At 37.1% G+C, this 20,278-nt stretch overlaps 1 long non-coding RNA gene across 1 annotated transcript; it reads left to right on the forward strand.

Annotated features, from left to right (window-relative positions):
• Positions 1-2,920: 2,920 nt before the first annotated feature.
• LOC106045645 (uncharacterized) lies at positions 2,921-19,570 on the forward strand. Its single transcript, XR_001212897.3, has 5 exons — positions 2,921-3,103; positions 3,677-3,756; positions 4,933-5,048; positions 13,135-13,250; positions 19,404-19,570. It is a non-coding gene; the product is annotated as an uncharacterized lncRNA (long non-coding RNA).
• The last annotated feature ends 708 nt before the right edge of the window (positions 19,571-20,278 follow it).

The raw sequence follows: 20,278 nt of genomic DNA on the forward strand, positions 1-20,278 counted from the left end.
ATTTCTTCATTTCAAGAATCCAGTCTACATCATATTTCTGCAACAAGATGACAAATTCTAATAGTAATTCAAGACTATGAAGAGCAATACTTCACATGTTTTGACATGAACAGTTCTGGAATGGATCTAGCTTTATTGCTCTATCATTTATTTTTTTATCATTTATTGCCATATCATGATATTGGGTTCTTAACATTATTTTGGAACTTTGCATATTTACAGTTTGAGATAAGATGATGATCCTGTAGTACTGGTTTGAGAAAATTAGGCTTGTATATCACTACTAATTGCCAATCAAGTCAAAAGCTCTTGGTTTTTTTACAGCTCATAAATATAGATAGCACTCCAGGACATAACAAAAAATGTGCTCTCCACATTGTTGGTAGATTAATTTACAATGTTAATTAGACTTCACATTTTTATGTTGTTTTGTTTGTTTGTTTATGTTTTTACAAAGTGGAAATATTAACCTAAACACACAAATTAGTACCTAAAGTAATATTTTGCTACCTGCTTTATTTAGAGGAAATTAATACTACATTAATGAGCATCCTAATAAATCAATGTATTCTAAGAGATAGAAAAAATAGATGCAAATATAAATAGCATAATATTGAAAAAAAGATGCTGAAATGATTAGATAAACAAGAGAACAAAAAAAAAAAAGAGAGAGAAAAGATAAATGGGAGTTGAAACATGCAATGAGTCGTTTTTTTAGTAATATTAATATATTAAGCTTTGTGCAAAAGAGCAGAAAAAATAATGTAAGAAAATCAGAATATATCTGAACATGACAAAAAAAATGTACTACCTCCCCCCATCTCCCAACCTCCAAACATGCTTTTTCATTTAGGGAGGTATTTGGACTACTTGTATTCATTATATTTTGCTCTATTGTGTTCAAAAACACACTGGCAAAAAATTACTGGTAGAAAATTACTGGTATCAGAGTTTGGTAGGACACAGTCCATGCTTATTACAAAATATTAGGGCATGTTGGGAACAAATATGAGAGAAAAAAAAAAAAAAGCCACCCTTCCACCCTTCCTCCACTTACTCCTCCATGACTCTATCAATATATATCCCAGGCAGTTTTCACCACAGCATCCTGTAAGTCTGAAATTCGTCTTCCCAAACACAAGGGATAAAGATGTGGACAATTCAGAATATATAAAACAGAACTGAGCTGTTGATCTGCAGCACATTGTGATTGTAACACTGTAATTCATCAAGAAGTGATTTTCTTGATCTTTGATTGCAATCAGTTTTTCTCTACTGATGACCTGTACATTTTAGGAGATATTCTGAAGTTTCTCCACAGTTTTCTCAACTATCCCCTTGCTTTTTTATGTAATATCTCTCCTAATCAAAATAATTAGCCAGATTCTCTAATTAGTCAAACTTTAAAATGTTTATTAATTACAAAAAAAAAAAAAAAAAACACTAATAAATAACTGTATAAAAATGAAACTAGCAAACTGTACTTGCTGAGAAAGCCAAAGTCAAAATATTCAAAAATGGCAAGAAGGAGGACCCAGGCAACAACAGGCCAGTCAGCCTCACCTCCATCCCTGGAAAGCTGATGGAGCAGCTCATCCTGGAAGTCATCTCCAAGCATGTGGAGGATAAGAAGGTGATCAGGAGTAGTCAGCATGGATTCACCAAGGGGAAATCATGCCTATCCAAGCATTTTGATAGCCTTCTATGATGGGACGACTAACTGGATAGATGAGGGGAGAGCGGTGGATGTGGTCTATCTTGACTTCAGCAAGACTTTTGACACTGTCTCCCGTAACATCCTCTTAGGTAAGCTCAGGAAGTGCAGGCTAGATGAGTGGACAGTGAGGTGGATTGATAATTGGCTAGATGGCAGAGCTTAGAGGGTTGTGCTCAGTGGTACCAAGTCTAATTGGAGGCCTGTAGCTAGCAGTGTCCCCCAGGGGTCAGTACTGGGTCCAGTCTTGTTCAACTTACTCATCAATGACCTGGATGATGGAACAGAGCGCACCCTCAGCAAGTTTGCTGACGATACAAAACTGGGAGGAGTGGCTGATAGCCCAGAGGGCTGTGCTGCCATTCAGAGGGACCTCGACAGGCTGGAGGGTTGGGCTGAGAGGAAACTCATCAAGTTCAAAAAGGGCAAGTTCAGGGTCCTGCATCTAGGGAGGAATAATCCCAAGCACCAGTACAGGCTGGGGGCTGACCTTCTGGAGTGCAGCTCTGCAGAGAGAGACCTGGGAGCCCTGGTGGACAGCAGGCTGACCATGAGCCTGCAATGTGTCCTTGTGGCCAAGAAGGCCAACAGTACCCTGGGCTGCATTCAGAGGAGTGTTGTCAGCAGTTCAAGGGAAGTGATCCACCCCCTCTGCTCAGCCCTGGTGAGGCCACACCTGGAGTATTGTGTCCAGGTCTGGGCTCCCCAGTACAAGAGGGACATGGAGCTACTGGAGCAAGTCCAGAGGAGGGCCACAAAGACGATTAGAGGACTGGAGCCACTGTTGTATGAGGACAGGCTGAGAGCTGGGCCTACTTAGCCTGGAAAAGAGAAGACTGAGGGGAGACCTCATCAGTGCATATAAACATCTGAGGGGAGGGTGTTGAGAGGATGGAGCTGGTCTCTTTTCTGTTGTGTCCAGCAACAGGACGAGAAGCAACAGACACAAACTGAAGCACAGGAAGTTCCAGCTGAATATGAGAGGGCACTTCTTTACTGTGAGGCTGATGGAGCACTGGAACCAGTTGCCCAGAGATGTTGTGGAGTCTCCTTCTCTGGAGATATTCAAAACCTACCTGGATGCCATCCTGAGCAATGTACTGTAGGTGATCCTGCTTGGCGGGGGGATTGGACTAGATGATCTTCAGAAGTCCCTTCCAACCTCAAGCATTCCGTGATTCTCTGTGATTCTGTGACATCACCAGGGCAGCTGACCCAAACCAACCAAAGGGATATACAATGCCATACGGTGTCACACTCACTAATAAAAGCCAGGAAAAGGGAAGGAGAAGAGGGTGCTCTTGTTATGAAGATGTCTGTTCTCCTGAAAAGTGCTACATGTATTGCAACCCTGCTTCCCAGGATGTGGCCAAACATTGCTCGTTGATGGCAAGTAGAGAATATTTTTTTCTTCCCTCTATGCTTCCCCACGGCCTTTGTTTGCTTGTTAGTTTGTTTTCCCTCTTTCTTTTCTGTTTAATTAAATTATCTTTATCTCAATCTGTGAGTATTTTTTTCTTTTTTTCTTCTTCTTTTTTTTTTTTTTTTTTCCTTTCCAGGATACTTTCTTCTCCCTTGCTCTTCTTTTGAGGAGGAGGAGTAAGACAGTGGTTGTGGTGGAGTTTAGCTGCCCAGCAGGGTAAAACCACCACACAAATGAGCCTCTTGAATAGGTTAACAAGTCACTTGTAATTCATTTCATTCTTAGATTCAGTCTGCAGTCTGCGTGCAGTAATTTCCAGCTGACAAGACTTTTTTTATTGCCATCTCTGTGTATTTCGGCTTTTAATTATTCCATAATAACAGTCTTTGTGAGCAACCGTTTTTAAAGCACCAGCTGCAGTGACTTCTGCATTTTCTGATATTAGCATGCAAATCAACATAAAACATAGCCAGCTTTTTTTTTTTTTTTTTTGGCATGTTCTATATTGATTGACATCCGACTACTTACTGCTTGGAAAGATGGAGGGAAAAACATTGTGTTCCATAGCACTATACGTCATAAAAGAGCTATGTGTAACGACTATGGACCACATTATCAGGTAATAATTTTCAAAATTCCTATCATACTTTACGCAACATGTCCTTAGTTAAACTCCTCCAAACCTGTTTATTTGAATTGAAAACAGAAGCGAGAACCACTGGATGTATCTACCTTAGTTTTAGTCTTTCATTATTGTCACATAACATACAAGTCTATCCTTTACCAGTTCAAGGCTCACTAAGTTAAATTGCAAGAGGTTTGTTCTCACCCTGAGTCACAGAAGATGAGAAGAAGATGTGCGCAGATAAAGCAAATATAAGCTATGTTGTATGTTTTTTATATAAAGATTACTGTGATAAAAAAATGCGGGGGGGGAGGGGATTAATCTGGACACATATAAACAGCTACAGTTGGTCAGATGCATACCACCTCTGTATCTAGACATGCAGAGGAATTCCTGAAATATAGAACTGATTTGAATTTTAGTCTCACAAGCCTGCTCTGAAAACAGACACAATGCAATTCTGTTTAATTATCTTTTGGCTAATTTTGCCTTGTTTCTCCTGTTAAAGCTTAAAATTTTTAATCATCAACTCTGGCTCCTGCTAAGTATTTGTTTGTTTTGGGTTTTGTTTGTTTGTTTTTAACTCTAAAATATATGTAATCAACTAGCATTTAAAAATGTTTCTGAGTTTCCCTAACCAAACCAAATACCAAAACAAATGTATACTTTGTATACTTGATTTAATGACCTGAAGAATGCAGGTATTTTAATTTAATCATTGTGCCACTGGACTTTCTTCTAGATCCTAAATTTCTGTGCTTTATCAAGAGGAAGACTAATTAATTGCCATCAGTATGTAAAAATTATGTATAAAGAACAGAAGACAGGCATTTCTGATCTTTCTGTTCAATTTAGTTGTTCCTAAATAACTGTCACAGTATAAAAACACAAGAAGGTACATACCAGTTCAAACCTAACAGCAGCACACCCCAATGTCTTATCTCTGAAAACTGCCAGAAGTGGAGGCTTAGGGAACTGACTGCCTTCTATTCCTTTGGCAAATTAAGCAACAAGTTACATATCTCAGTTAATACCTTCGTAATTTCCCACTCAAGTTCCTTTAGTAATTCTGTGTAAATATCATCTCGCTTCGGCCATTGTTTTTCCAATTGTCATTTTTCATTTTATTGATTTGCTCAGAAATGTTTTCTTCTGACATTTTTTTTTAAGCCTGTTCCTCCAATGTTTCCAGAGAAAAGATGAGCTCTACTGTGGGAAACTCCCAATGATTCCCTGTGGTGAATGAAACTTTTTCTTCTCAGAGTGCTTCCTCATTAACCTCTCAGGTAGCTATGAGTCCTGCATATTCCCCATCATGGTTCTGATTCTGTTGTGCTCAAAAAATTTGTATGGTAACTATTGAAGTCTATTACAAGTTGTATTTAAAAATATTCCTGACTGGTTTATTACCATTTTACATTAAACTTACCACCGTTTACACTCTTTTTTACTTTTCTTTTTTACATTTTTAGAGATGTCTTTCCTTGCTTAGAGATGGTTCCTTGCTTAACCTAGTAACTGATTCCAAACTGGTCTTGCAAAGACCTCATAAGTCCTTCTCTCTTCTTCTCCTGCCAGTGTAACAGTAATAACAGTTTGCAATTGGTCTTAAAAGAACACAAAAAAATAAGAGTAAACAACAGACTAACAATGAAGCACTCTGGGCTATCACATGAACCCGTGGATTTCCTCTGCTGTCAGGCAACAGAAAATTTATTTCTTCAGTCATTTCCACCTATTGAAGCAAGATTTTACCAGGAGAATTGTTTCACTACATGTTCCTTATCTTCGCTATCCTTCAGCTTTAGGTGAGAATGCCATATAACCTTAACCTGTTATGTTACAAAAAAACATGGACTCCTAGTTACATGTTAAAAAAAAAAAAAAAAGTTTTCCTCATAGACAGCCTAAAATCAAACATTCTCAACAGTCGTCCATTTCCAGGCATGGTTATTACACTTATAAGATGCTTAGCAAAAGTAGATATGACATCCCAGGTCACATGTTTAACTCTTTTATATGGATTCTTTCACATTCATATTCTGAGGGCTTTTCTTGACTGAACTTCTGTCTAAAGGCTTAGAAAGTCTGCTTGAAATCATCAAATCTCCCTATTATCCACATATATATATACATATACAAATATAATCTCAATAAAATCTCAATATTCTTGGGGATGGAGTAGAATATTTTCCTTTTGGGTTTAGTGTGTTTTTAACGCAAGAATAGGTGTTCTCCTGTTGTGTTTGAAGAAAAACATTTTTTTTCCAATTTGCTTTTTAATTTGTGTGTTCCCTTAGTGGAGACAGAATCTGTACTCTCAGCCACAAATTTTACCCTTTGTTATTGTGTCTGTTTGTGATTTCTTAGGAAAAAATATGTAATGGAGAGTGCACACCATTTCACACTATCCACCTTTACGAAAGGAAATGCCTTTGAAGGAAACAGTGTTTCTAAAGATAGGTAATTAAACATTAAATGAAAGTCATTTAGTAGACCAGAGATACAAAAAGATAAGGAAAAATAGTGTGAAAAGAAAGAAAACAAATACATTCAACTGCTGAAGATAACATCTGATATTTGCTATCATGAATGCATTTATTCAGTCTCATTTTTCTTTTAAAAGCAGGGCCTGTTTTGTTTCTGTCAGGACCAAACACATGGCTATCAATTTTAACACACCCTGATTTCATTTGTGTAGCTACTGAAGATCACATGTCAGACCTTGTAACTTTTCATCACTCATGATCCTACGCAGGAAACTGTTATTGATGGGTTCATTGCTCTTGGTCCACCTGTTGAATAAAGGAATCTGCTCTAACTTAAAGTAACAATAAAAAGTTTCTGCTTCATTTGACAGCTGGAAATGCTGAACTAATTTGAGCTCAGGAATGCTGTTCTTGCTTTGTTCAAGTTCTGCTTTGTGCTCTTTGAAGCCCATCTCTCTCCTCTAACTGGAAAGGGTAACCAACCCTTTCAACATTCGCTAAGCCTCTGTCTTGCTCATCACTAGGAACAGTGGTGCAGAACTCCTCATTAGGGCAGGAAGCATTCAATGCATCATGCTGAACTTTCATTTGCACTGATCTTAGCTTAAAAAAAAAAATCAATTGTTATTTGCCTATAGTTCATCTTTGCATCGCAACAGGAGAACTTCTACCACTGGAATGATAACTTCAAAAATGATGTCCCCACTTTGTTGGATCCTCCCATCTCCTACTGTTTTCCTAGAGGATAAATTTGGCTAGTGATTAGCACACTTGCCTAAAGATCAAGAAACCTGAGCTCTACTCATAATTCTTCTGTGTATTCACTTTGTAACCCAATCTGTTCCTCTGCCTATAAAAATTGTGATAATGGTACCCACTTCTGTAAAGTACTTTAAAGCCTCAGATAAAAGATGCTGTAAAAGCTAAGTGCTATTATTAAAGCTTTCTCAGTAAGCTGGGTATTAGCCAGAGGAACAGAAGGCTAGACACAATACTTTGCCATCAGAAAAACTACACTAAAATGGAGGTTATAGTAAATGACAAAACATTTCAATTCTCACACAAACTTTTAACAAATTCCATCATCACTTTGACATTCATGTCATAGTGCTTTTTATAAATAGTCACTGCCAGAATCTGTCAGTCTTCAGAGAGTTTTCCTATTTCAGAAAAGAAAACTCTACTGCGCTACTCCAGGGTCTGCAGAAACTTGCCTGATCACCAGCACCTCAGTTTTAGAGCAGAACATCCTAGTGGAGCATCTCAAGGAACATAAATGAAATGCTCTCTTGTTGGTATGGAAGGCTACAGAGCTGGGAAACTTACACAGGCTCCACACCACCTAAACCATGACTAGTTAAATCTCTCTTATCAGCCTGAATAGAATTTTTGCCTAAAAATGCTGTGTTCGGGAGAAATTGAATCTATTTCCCCCACTGCACTTTGGGAGCTCAGACCTTTCTGCAGTTGAGCCTACATCTAAAGTCTTGCCTGATAAAAACCGACAACACCGCATTCAAAACTGCATGCAACAGCTACGGCCATTTTTTCTTTGAAAACTTAGAGAAGGAGAATGAATAGCTCTTTCACATAATGGGACCCACCCCAAAAGTGGATGATCTGGATTTGAAACAAGCAAAAAGAAGTGGTTGTTCACACGGTGCACGGTTAAGTTGTGGAGTTACTTGCCATGCAATGTTATGGTGGAAAAAGTTTCTATAAATTAAAAGGGAAGTTGGATGGTTCAATGCAAAATAATCCTCTTAAAAGTGCAGATATCAACACTGGATCAGGAAGTCCCTGCACTGAAAATTACTGGAGGCTGAGACAATGTTTAAATGACATATGTCTCCTCTACTTGTACACTCTGTCATTAGTTACCCACTGCTAGTTACTGTTGAAGACAGGATGCTGGGATAAACACATCTTTGGTTTTAGATACAGGTATGTTTGTAGGTTGTGTGATGTATCTGCTGAAAATAATTTCTATTTTATAATAATTAATGAATTAAAGAAAAAAAAAAGGCAAAAAAAAAAAAGGCTCCTAGAACAGACACTAAGTTTTCATTTCTGTATTTAGGAAAACCAACCAGTAACCTTAAATCAGCCTTTTTCTAGCTGCTTACCTTACCTACATTATTTTTACATTCTTGGCCTAGCTTCTGCTAAACTGTCAAGTATTTCTGATCACAGCCCTCTCACAGTAAGGGCTCCCTTCCTAGTGACAAGAAGACCTAAAAATCTATTCTCTTTCTTCCTGAAGAGTATTTAAACTATTCAGAGAAATTCACCAGAAAGAAGTGTTCTTTATTTCTTTATTATTATTTCAGTGATTATGAAATATTTAGTTTTCATTTTACCTATGAAAGCCTTGCTTGCTGTGTGTTTTAGACCATTAACTGATTTACAACCAAACAATTCAACCTACTCATACAACACACAGCTAATAAATCTTCACACCTTCTCTGTATGGAGTTAGGATATGCAGAGGGATAAATGCGAATAAGAAGCCTGGGAAATCTGCACTTAAACGGCAATAACAACTCATTTTTCTGCATCAGCTTATATGAATGTGAAAAATATTTCAAGAACCTAACAGCTCTTAAAATAGGCATGACTTCAGCTAGTCTAAAAGTCCTTTATATCCACATGAAATAGTATTCTGAATTTTACAAAAGCTTTATATTGCCAAAATAATAATAATAGTAATAAATAATAATAACATTTATTATTAATAATAATATTTTCCAATAAATAAGTACAGGAAATCCCTCCTGTCCTCACCTACCATATTTCCCTTGGAATGTTCCCATTTTCAGTGCACTAAATGGACAACACTTACTAAACGAAAAAAATAAAATAACCACTACTCTTTCTTTTTTTCTCCTCCTTACTCATTGCATGACACCATATCTTATTTCCTGGAATATATTCAAGCCTTATTCTAAATGCATGATTAGTCTTTTTTTTTTCCCAGAGCCTTCATAAAGGATCACCGCACTGATCACTGAACTGCATTGTGTATTACACAAACTACAATTATTTTTTTCTTCAAAGCTCTTACACTCACACATATACACACACAGAGTGAGGTTAGGTAGTACTTACGTACAACAAAAAAGAACAGGCTGGAGAATTCATCTATCCTGGATGTTTTAGGCAGTCAAGTCTCCTTCTGCCAGAACGGCTTTATTTCATTCATGTTGTGACCAGTCAGAACAGTAGCTTATTAGGAGCAGTTAGGAGCTGCTCATCTTCTGTTCTCCTGGGTGAATTTTGGTAACCTGCAAGCCCTCCAAGCAACCACCTGATTAAGGCATGGCAGGCTCTTGCATCTAGCTCTTACGCCTATCTCAGGGTACTGAACAGGCTGACAAAGCTCTCACTTTGCTTGTTGAGTTGCTCACCCTGTTCAGCAGCTTCTTCTGCCTGCTGCTGTACTGTGAAGGCAGGGGCTCGAGCAAGGGCGAAGGTATGCTGGCTTTGCTGTTGACTGGTAGGATTGGGCTCTTGGTGAGCTCTCTGAGAGAGGCCAGTCCCAGACCCTGACTCCTGAGTTGCCTCTGGCACAGATTTCCTGTGATAAATTAGAATGGAAAGGAAAAATACTTGCTAGCAGGTTTGCTCTTCAACAGAGCCTTTTTCATACGTGTAGCTTGTAGTCACCTTTCATTGGGTTGTGGACACAGACAGCATACCCCAGAGCCCCTGTCAGCAACTGGCATCTGGAGAAATGTGTGTACTTGCACATGAGTAGGTGGGAGGTCTAGAGAGATGGTATGTGCTCTGACACTAAGTATGATCTGCTTTTCATTATATAAAATGTCAGAATCAGTCCAAAATGAGTATTACCTACACTAAAAAATATTCTTCACTCGTCTAGAGCAACAACAACAAAATAAACAAACATCTCTGTGGTCCACGCCTCTTATTTAGTTGATCAGCTCTTCCTGAGATAAATTTGTCCTGGGAGACTAGCTGAATGCCACTGATGGAAATGGCAGCTGGCCATCCAGGAATAGCCTTCTGGACATTTGTGTTTGGGAGCTACTTCTGCAACACGCTTCATATACTTCCACAACCTTTCTGTCTTTTAATGCATTGTTGGTTCCCTCCTCCTCTCACTTTACATATACCCATGTATACATCCTCAGCCATATTGGTCCAAATCTGGATTGCAGCACATGAGTTCTTTTATGCCCCTGAGTTAAACACGGGTATACCACAGGAGGGCTTAGGTTTGTAAACTGATTCTTCTCTGCCTGTTTAGTTCCCTGAGTCATTGAGTCAAAGAAAAGCCCAGTTCAGAAGGGAATTCTGGAGATTACTTCATCCTACATTCTATTGAAAGAAGGGCTTTAGCTCAGGTTATTCAGGGCCCTGGAAAGCCACTTCTTGAATGTTTCCAGAGAAGAGATTTCACTAGTCGTCTGGATAACGTGCTCAAACGTTTAATTGTTCTCAGGCTAGAGAACTTTTTCACTGTACCTAGACAAAGTTTCCTAGGAATCAATTTGTGCCTATTCTTCTTGTCCTGTACAGAGCTTCGTTTGTGAAGAGAGTACCTCCATCTTCTCTACAGCCATGTTGTACTGGAAGATTCAGGCCTTGAGTTAAAGCACTCCCTTACAAGAGTTACTTCTTGCAATTGTTTCTAGGGCTTCATAATACATGAGGGTCATTGGATACAAACCAAACATCTATGTATCTTAATTCATTTGAAAAGAACAGAAGCTGTGATGGTGAATGAGTGACAGACTAGACAAGGCATATGTAGACTGGGGAAGTAGTGGATTTGGCATATTCTTGCAGGGCTTGGTCAGCCCTTGTCATACTGAAGAAAGCCAGCTCACACAGGGTGAAGAAGAAGCTTTCTAAATCATTTAAAGCCACATATATATATGTCGATTGACAGTATAATACATTTCAAGAAAATGCATCTGGTTTTCCAATAATTTGGAGAAGTATCTGAGTGTATTTGGGATATCTAAATTCGATACCATGTCAAGCAAGAGGAATCAAAAACCAAGGTGTCTGTGACTTTTTTATTCTGCATTTATTCTGAGTAAGGCTTACATTTTATCTCAGATACAGTTTTGATTAACATAAGTGTCCTGAAATTACCAACAATTTTAACATTATATGAGATTGTACTTAACCTATCTGGACCAAATTGTGCTTAAATCTGTAGAAATATGTAGTAAATGATGATCACTGCTGGGAACATCTCATAATCCAGAAGAGGAATGGACAGTATGCCTGACAGCAGATACAGATTAGATTCTGATGACTGAAGGAACATAGCAGAGTGTTTAAAGCTGTGGGGTTGATTTGGGATGGGCTATGTACTAGGGAGAATTAAACAGTTGCACAATCACCAGGAACCCAAGCTTTGTCAAATGACTTTCTGCAAGAGAAAAAGATGCTTAAAGCAATGTCAGCCTCCTTAAACATCCATTAATGCCAACAGGCTGAAGCTGAGATATAAATCAATATAACCTTTCCTCATTTTTTTTTGATATGGATATCAAGAATACATGACAGATTTTGTGTATTCATCACCAATGAAACTAGGACTCCATATGAGTGGCAAAATATTTAAATATCACTCTGTAGATAGATTTTAAGGCAGCTGTCCCTAAAAGACCAAAGGTAAAGGGTAAGGGTCAAGTGATATTACTTAGGCCCTACCAAGCTAATGGAAAGGTGTATATATAAGGGAAGTCTTTAATCCAAATAGCCATAAAGAGATTCAAAACAGACTGTGACTTTATGTTTAGAACTATCTTGTTGCAAAGATGCTCAAGGTCAGAGGAGACACTTGGGTATGGTTTTCCTGGATATCTTCCTGAGTATTTCTAATACTACCAAGAATGGCTTTTTCATATAAAATCAGCTTTCCCCTACTAATGAAAAGACCTATTGGAGTGAAAAGGAGAGAACACTCATCCAAAGAAAAAGAAAGAGAGAGAAAGAGAGAAAGAAAGAGAAAGAAAGCAAGAAAGAAAAAAAGAAAAAAAGAAAAGAAAGGAAGAAAGGAGAACTGCATTCCAGAATGCCAAGCAGCAATAATAATTAATACCTACAGCTTAGTCTGTTTTGTATAGACAATGCTTAAAGGCTGAGAAAAGTTTAGCAATCCAGGTGGCATGACTTCTAGCCTCACCGACTGAACAGACAAGCATTTTTAGTCTATATGAAATGCAATGTAAGACAACTCAGTGACAGAAATTAATGAAAACACACTTTAGCTCAAATTTGCAATGAGCTTTCATGGCTCAGGTGACATATGGAAATTTATTATTCTTTCATCATTCCATCACATTGTTGAGATATTTTTCATGGATATTTGAAAGTAAGAAGTACTTGTTCTAGAGATAAGTTATTATTGAGATGAAAGAAGACAAAGACAACATTTTTTCAACGCATTTTTTTTCTTTTTTTTTTTTCTGATCTACATTTGACAAAAGATTTGATTTTCCAATTTTTATAGATGCCTGGCAAATTGTGTTAGAGTTTACAGCACAGAGTTCTGAATAAAAACTATTGAGGGAGTAATAATACAATTTGATAATGGAAAATTGGTATAGAAATTACATTGGAGGGATATTTTACATATTTTTAATATCAGAAGTCTATCACAGTAGCATTAATGTAATTCTGCAGCATTTGTCAGACTTCATTTTGACATTGGTTTCTCAGTGATTTTTAGAGCATTTTCTCTATTTCCTACATGCTGTATTTCACAAGAGAGATTATTTTAGACACAGGTAATAAGCTTTGTAATCATCATACTATCCTTGTATGATAATTTAATGGAACTTGGGTTTATGTAAGCTCTGACTGTCAATTATGCTTTATTCCTTGTTTACACCAAACAAAGGAACCCTTAAGTGCAACACAAGATGCTGATCCTCCAGCTGACTGTGCCTAAGCTGCCTATGGGACTCATCTGGAATACCATTTTCAAGAGTATTGTCAAGCTAAATATGCTACAAGGTGAACTGATTTCAGTTTTATTATTTTATTATGAAAGAGATAAAAATATGCCTGTATACCTAGTATTTCCAAAGGTAAATGCATGACATTTTTAACTTAATTATACTAAGACTCATTTATACATCAGCATAAAAGGATTTAAGTTAAAGTGAAATGCATTTACCCAAGTAGACAAAGAAAAATAATTTTGGGTGCATGGACTTAGAGGTATTTAGATACAATGTATAGAATAGAGCTTCTTAAAGCAGTGTTTTGCTCTTGGTTAACATGTCATATGGCCCTGCTCATACGTTAGATATTTTGGTATTCTGCAGGGAGGAAAACTATACAAACATCACTCCTTCACTGCTATTTTCAAATTGCATTGAATAATCTTCATGAAAAGGTATACAACAAATATTATTTGGTTGTTTCTACATTGAAATGTAAGTACTATCCCAAAGTAACCACTGCAAGTACTACCTACTTTTAAATTCTATATTTTTTGGCTGTTTTCATTAATTATGACTCTAACATGACATTCTGACATGTTGCGCAGTCATAAGTATGTAAATAGTAATTTCTTAGAAGGCTTACATACTCTTCTAGACCTCTTGATAAAAAATATTTAGCCAATATAGAGGGAAGAGGAAGTCTTCCTTTATGTAGCTCTCAGAAGAGTTTGGTGCCACTCATAAAATTGAAATTCATTGATAAACACCACCTTGGACATTTTTGTCTAAAGAACAAATTAAAAAAAAAAAAGTTGAAATGTGTTATTTTGTACTGTTGAATGGCAACATTGGCTTTCCATTCTAATTAAGTGTAAACTTCTAACTAAATCCTATAAAGTGGATTAGAGATAATATCTAAAAAGTAATCACTAGCAAGTACCTACTGTCTACTTATCATTAATGATTGAAAATTTTAGCTATTTTATCTTTCATTCACATAAGATATAATGATATCCTAAGAAAAGGCTACTGTAAATTTTTACTCCTTTTAACATTGACAAAGGGATTATGGAAAGAGAGAAGATCAATGTATGGCACTCTTGCTTCATTTTTTCTTTATTGGAGCCAAAGCGTAGGTTAGGGTAAAATATTCAATTTACTCAAATGGAAGTGTAAGAAAGGTCAGGCAAGGCTATAAAAATCAAATATGAACATAAATAATTATATTCCTTAGCAGAGACTTAGCAGAACTGTGATTTCATCCTATTATCTGTACAGTACATGCTTCTGTCAAAACCCTCACCTGTGTAGCCATAATTTAGAGCAGAATGTTAACTTTGAGAAAGTTCCTGTGTAAAAGTTTTGCTATTTCAGAAAGTACCAAGTTCCTTGCAAACATGTCATTCCCTGCCGTTCTCCCAATGACACATGAATATAAGCAGGTTGTTAGAAAATAATGCCCTATTGCTATAAACACTAATGCAAGTACATATTTTAAGCTGAATAGTATGATTCACAAACAGCTCATTGAAGTCAAGCAGACATTTTGTCACCCTGGCTTTCCATCAGACACAAATACAGGCTCATCTTGTCTCATCGTTCCAACACTGAGGCTATGAAGAAAGAATCAGCTGTCTGGGGACACTGTTCTCCCTCACAATTTATGCTGTGGATGTCCTGTAATGCTAAACAGGACTCCTAGCCGTTTCTAAAGCTGTAAACTGTATCTGTACTGGGAACTCCAATTCGCATTATTTGCTAACACCTGCCTAAGTTGCACTGGAGAGCTTATTGAATTGTACTTCAAGTAGCTATTCTGACCAAGAAAAGGGTGTAAAACTTCAGTAAGGACTATGGTTGAGAAACTGTCAGTGATACAGTCATGGATTATTGGATGTTTGTCTTTTAACTACCAGTGTATTTCCATGGAACACTGAAACTTTGACTCAAGGAGACTTTGCAGAGAAAAGGGTAAACTTGCCATAGGAAAGACATGGATAAAAAAAGTGGGAACCAGATTTGAATGGGTATTCATAAAAGATGGTGATGAACATAGAACAAAACAGTAAGTGTATTATGCGAGAGGGAAGAGAGCAGGATGAGCTCTCCAGTCTGACTTGCTGAGAGTCCTCAAACTCACAAAAAGTAAGACCAGAATGGACAGGGAATACATCTCAGAAAGTCTAATATTTGCTAGTGAAATAATAATTTTTGAGGACTGAGAAGCATAAAAACATATGACCATTGTAAGCAATTTTTTTTTTTCTTGGTCCCCAAACATTGTCATTAGAGAGGTTAAGCTAGAGGATCAGATAACCCACAGGCTTTTCTGGAGCATAATGGGGAAGTGACTGTGGCAGGCTGAAGTTTCAGACACAGAACGAACATCTGGATGGCAGCACATCCACATGCTCAAAGTACTCACTACACAGACTGAAACTCAGGAACACACCTTACAGCATAGAACAAGACTGCATGGACCTACTTTACATTAGCAGCATGTTGTGTCTAATAGCTGGCTTCCTTGCAAGAGAGAGGTGGATCATGCATGGCAGTCCTTGCCAAGTGGGAACAAAACAATGCAAAACTCTGTAGAGCCCGAGGCTGTGTAATCGGTACTAGACCATTGTTCTGGTACCCATTCTCATCCAGAGAAATTACACTGAAAGAACCCAAGTTTCCTTTGCAAAATTTTAATTATTTAATTATTATTTAACTATTTATCACAGTACTTCTCCTCTCCTTTTGACATTTTTGCAGGAAATGTGAAAAACTAAAGGATTTTTTATGGATGGAGTACTTTTTTTTCCTTTTTTTGACAAGCAGTACTTTTCTTTCTTTTCATATTTAAAAATCAATGATGCATTGCAATTTAAAAAATCTGGCTAAACTTTTAAAGGGTAAGTTGTTGCTTCACTGAAGCATTTATTGTATTACAGATCTATGTTCATTCAACCTGTTTGAATACAATATGCCAATCGTAAATATTATATAGGTGGAATTATATGGGAGAAGGACATCAACGATCATGAACTTGCAGTGTGACTCCCATCAACACACAGCCCATTACAGTTTGAAAGCCAAAATTAAGCATGGACTTAAGTCCCATTTAAAGCAATAGCATTTTAGCACATCTTTATAGTTGGGCATATAATTAAATACTTTTTTTTTGTAAAAAAGCCTGGGTTCTGAGGTTGCTCAGTGCCTTGCATGATCAGACTTTAACTATAATCACACTAGATATACAGGCATTGATACTCCTGGTTGAAAAGAGGATAATGATCCATAATGTGCTTTCAAAGTATAGACAGTGAACATCTGGAGGTGGTAAAATGAAATCAGGCGGCTGACTATGATAAATCTTTTGATTTATGATGATCACATCTGCCAGAGAGACTGCAAACCTAGGTACTATATATAGGTAAAATGAGAATGTGTTAATCCCCATGCTAGGTGCATACATCTATCTGTGCATCATTTTTCACTTTTATTACTCATTGGGTTAACTTCCAGATTGAAGGAGTTCTACATTTACTTTGATAAACTCAAAAAAAAATCAGAATAAATAAACACATCACATTCAGCAATATTTTGTCACTAATATATTAGTTGCATTATATTTATTGTTCTAATGTATCCTTCACAGGTCTTTAAATTTTATCATACTCTCTGCGTAGCAGTAAAGCGATTTCCATTGCAAACTAGTAACAGTAATGGATAGCAGCCTTCCGGGGATAGACTTCTGAGAAATTTACTTCACCTCATGTTGTTCAGCCACGCAGTGAATGAATTTGTTTCCATGACAGATAAGGATTGCACAGATCACTTTTAAAATGGTCATGGGAGACCACAAATCGGTATCAGGGAAAAAAAAAAGAAAACGTAGAATCATAATATTTCTTCTGTTTTCTTGAATCCTTCCAGTTCTTGCTGTAGAAGTGTCAAACGTGTCATGTTTCATGGGCAGTCATTAAGAAACCTGAGAAATATAGTTTAGATAACCTTTTAGCTCTTCTAAATCCAGACAGCTTTTTATTTATTATTTTGTGAGTGGTGAGCTGAGCCTTTTCTTCTAGCCAATATGCAATGAAACCAATAAAGCTAGATTTCTGCAACATATATTTCAGTATTAGCATTGTTAATAGAGAAAAAGTTACAACTCAAAACCTGATTAGTGCATGTCTCTCTACTGTAAAGATTTACAAAACAAAAGCTTATTTTGACATTCCGTGAGCACCTATTGTCTTGAATGGTCTATTCAGAATGCATGAGATGAAGTATACATGAACTCTTGGGTTCGTGTTTACACTGTAAAGGCATCAATACAAATAGAAAAAAATGCAAACATCTTTAGACATGGGGAGGCTGTCAATTGGTTAGCCTACCTTAAGAGATTTTTACACAGATGTGGCTCTCATAACACTGTATGTGGGCTTTTTCTGCCTTTATGAGATGGCGGTTGTGCTTCAAAGCCCATTTTGGCAGCCACATATTAATGGCTTTGTGATGCTATGTTGAACCATTGATCCTGCAAAGTGTGCAAGCTCTGTGACAATAAAAGAGGCATCATGTCGCTTCTTTCACACTTTCTCTTTTCAAAAGCAGAGAAAAAAATCTGTAAGAAAATATTTTCAGCATTTCATTGAAGCACTTTTGAAAAATAATGAAAATAAAACACAACTTGAAAGTTGTCTCAGTGAATATCTGGAAGGTGAAAGTAATCCCCTAAATTCTGTATTATTATTGACATCAGAATATTTGTTAACATCTACATGCCAAAATCATGTGCATTAATTTAAACTGGGATATATAATTGTAATAATAATCCTCAGCTTCAGAAGAAATAAAGTGTGGGGTCACATAAAGAAGCAGCTTGTTAAGAATGCTTGTTGCTAAGAGGGAAAGCAAAGCTCAAAGCTCAAAGTTTTGTCAAATATGAAGTGATGAAGCAGGTATAGCTGGTCTCTGTTGTTGTTCACCCAATGAACAGGCCAGCAGGAGGGACTCTGCTGGCCAAACAGGCATTTTTAACACTGGCCTCGGATACCCCAGCAGAAAGAAAAATCTCATTTTGATTCCTGTCAGAAAATCCTAAGACTCAAAAACAGCAGTAGGATGTAGGGATGCTTTAACAACACCTAGCCTGACCCATTTTCTCTAATCCAAGGGAATTACCCCATGGACTCCAGTAAGTGTGCATGTGCACGTGTGTGCAAGTGAAAATTTTAACTGCTTTCCTTCAGCTGTTCAAGTGCTAAAGGCCTCTTCAGGTATTGCTGTGAATGATTAGCCTTAACTGTTCTACAGCATTTCTAGTAGCACAGAAAAGCCCTGTGCTTAAGCAAAAGGCTGGACTCTGTTCTGGTGTTTATAAATGTATCTGCCAGTTCAGTGACAGCAGTGAAACTGGAGTTGCTTTTGTTATATGAGAAAGATGTAAAGCCAAAGCCAAAAATCTCTAATGATTGTTGTATTTTGTTTGGTTTTGTCATTGCTTTGGTTTTGTTTGTTTGTTTGTTTGTTTGTTTTCCCCATAAAGCTTGCTCTAAAGCATTTCTTCATGTGATCTATTTTCAGTTCCAAAATAACATGATATTAGTCAATATTTTAGGCAGGACTGCATCATGTTCACCCTAGCTAATGAACTCCTTGCAAATTTGAAAGTGTGGAGGACTTAACCTCACAGATCTTCAAGAAATGAATGATTCTTAGACATAGGAAATGGAATCTGTCAAAGCTCACTAGCAGTCTCTGCCAGAACAAAACCAAAGAGCATTAATTCTCAGGTTGTGCTCTAGCTTTGTACCAAGACCACCACGTTTGCTTTCAAAGTAGTTACTCCTTTCTATTTTCTAGTAATATTCAATTCTGCCCTTTTAAGATGAATTTATTAGTTTGAACATACTTTATATATTTTTTTTCTTTTTTTTTAAAGGGGTCCTTTAAGTAGTTCCCTGCAATGCATCGCTGTGTCAGTGTTTCACCCTGCATCAGCAGGCCTTCAGCAACTGCCTTTGCATTTTGGTGGAGCCCTTTGCAGAAATGAAGTCAAATGAATTTAGCTCGGTAAACTAGTGTGGTTCCTACTCTCTTTGCAATGGTTAAAAGCATGTGCAGTTAATTCACAGATCAAAGTTGCTCATTAGGACTCATCAATTCAGGCTGTTATTTGAGCCCTAAATCAAAATGTAACTGTAATGCTATTTTTTTTTGTTTGCAGATCCGGTATTGTCTCAGCCGTCTCCAGATATGCAAGGAGTTGTCTGCAATTCAGTCCATTTATCTTCTAACACTGGCTCTTCTGCTGAAGTTTTCCATCTCTGTGATCCATTAAAAGTCTATTATGTGATATTTATCTATTCTAATATTCTCCATTCTCCAATTTTCTGAAAACTGCCAGAGCATTCCTTGTTCTCTAAGAAATCCAAGTGGCATGATTTAGATAGGAGATCTGCAAAATGAATGCAGCATTGCTCTGTTGTTCATTGACAGAGCTGATCGTTGAGCACTGTTCTACACCTTACCTGTTTCTCTGTTAGAAACCTAGAATACTTATGGTTGTTAGGTTTGAGACTCACAGTTTCGTAGATCTCCCCTTGCCCAATGGTACTGCCAGGAAGTTGTGTTTGTTTTCTCCAGATTCTCAATGAAAATGGTAACCACTGTGATCAGTCAGATTTTCGATCAGTTTTGATAAATCCTGCTATAAGATACTGATATCAGACTGGTATATCAGTTTCAGCAAACAGTTTTGCCATTTTAAATATCATGTTTTCAAAGTTTTTGTGGAGACCAAAACAAATTGTTTCATGATTTATATGTCGCAGACACATTTTCACGCCATTTTTTCCTCACTGTGCAGTTGTGGTTTCTCAGATGAATTTAACTTAACCCCATGTACTCCTTCTTTGCTTGCACTGGTATTCTTCACCCTCCATAATCCATATTAAATTTAGCAGCCATTGTGCTCTGAATTTCTGTTCTAATACAGTTATCAACAATTTTAAGCTCCTTAGGCTTTTTTTTTTTTCTTTTAATATATGCAGGACTGTAGGACATGATATTACAAGTTCTCAGAACTTGGCTCCTTGTCTT

The sequence above is a fragment of the Anser cygnoides genome, chromosome 1 (genome assembly GCF_040182565.1).
Source record: "Anser cygnoides isolate HZ-2024a breed goose chromosome 1, Taihu_goose_T2T_genome, whole genome shotgun sequence".
Taxonomy (NCBI): Eukaryota; Metazoa; Chordata; class Aves; order Anseriformes; family Anatidae; genus Anser; species Anser cygnoides.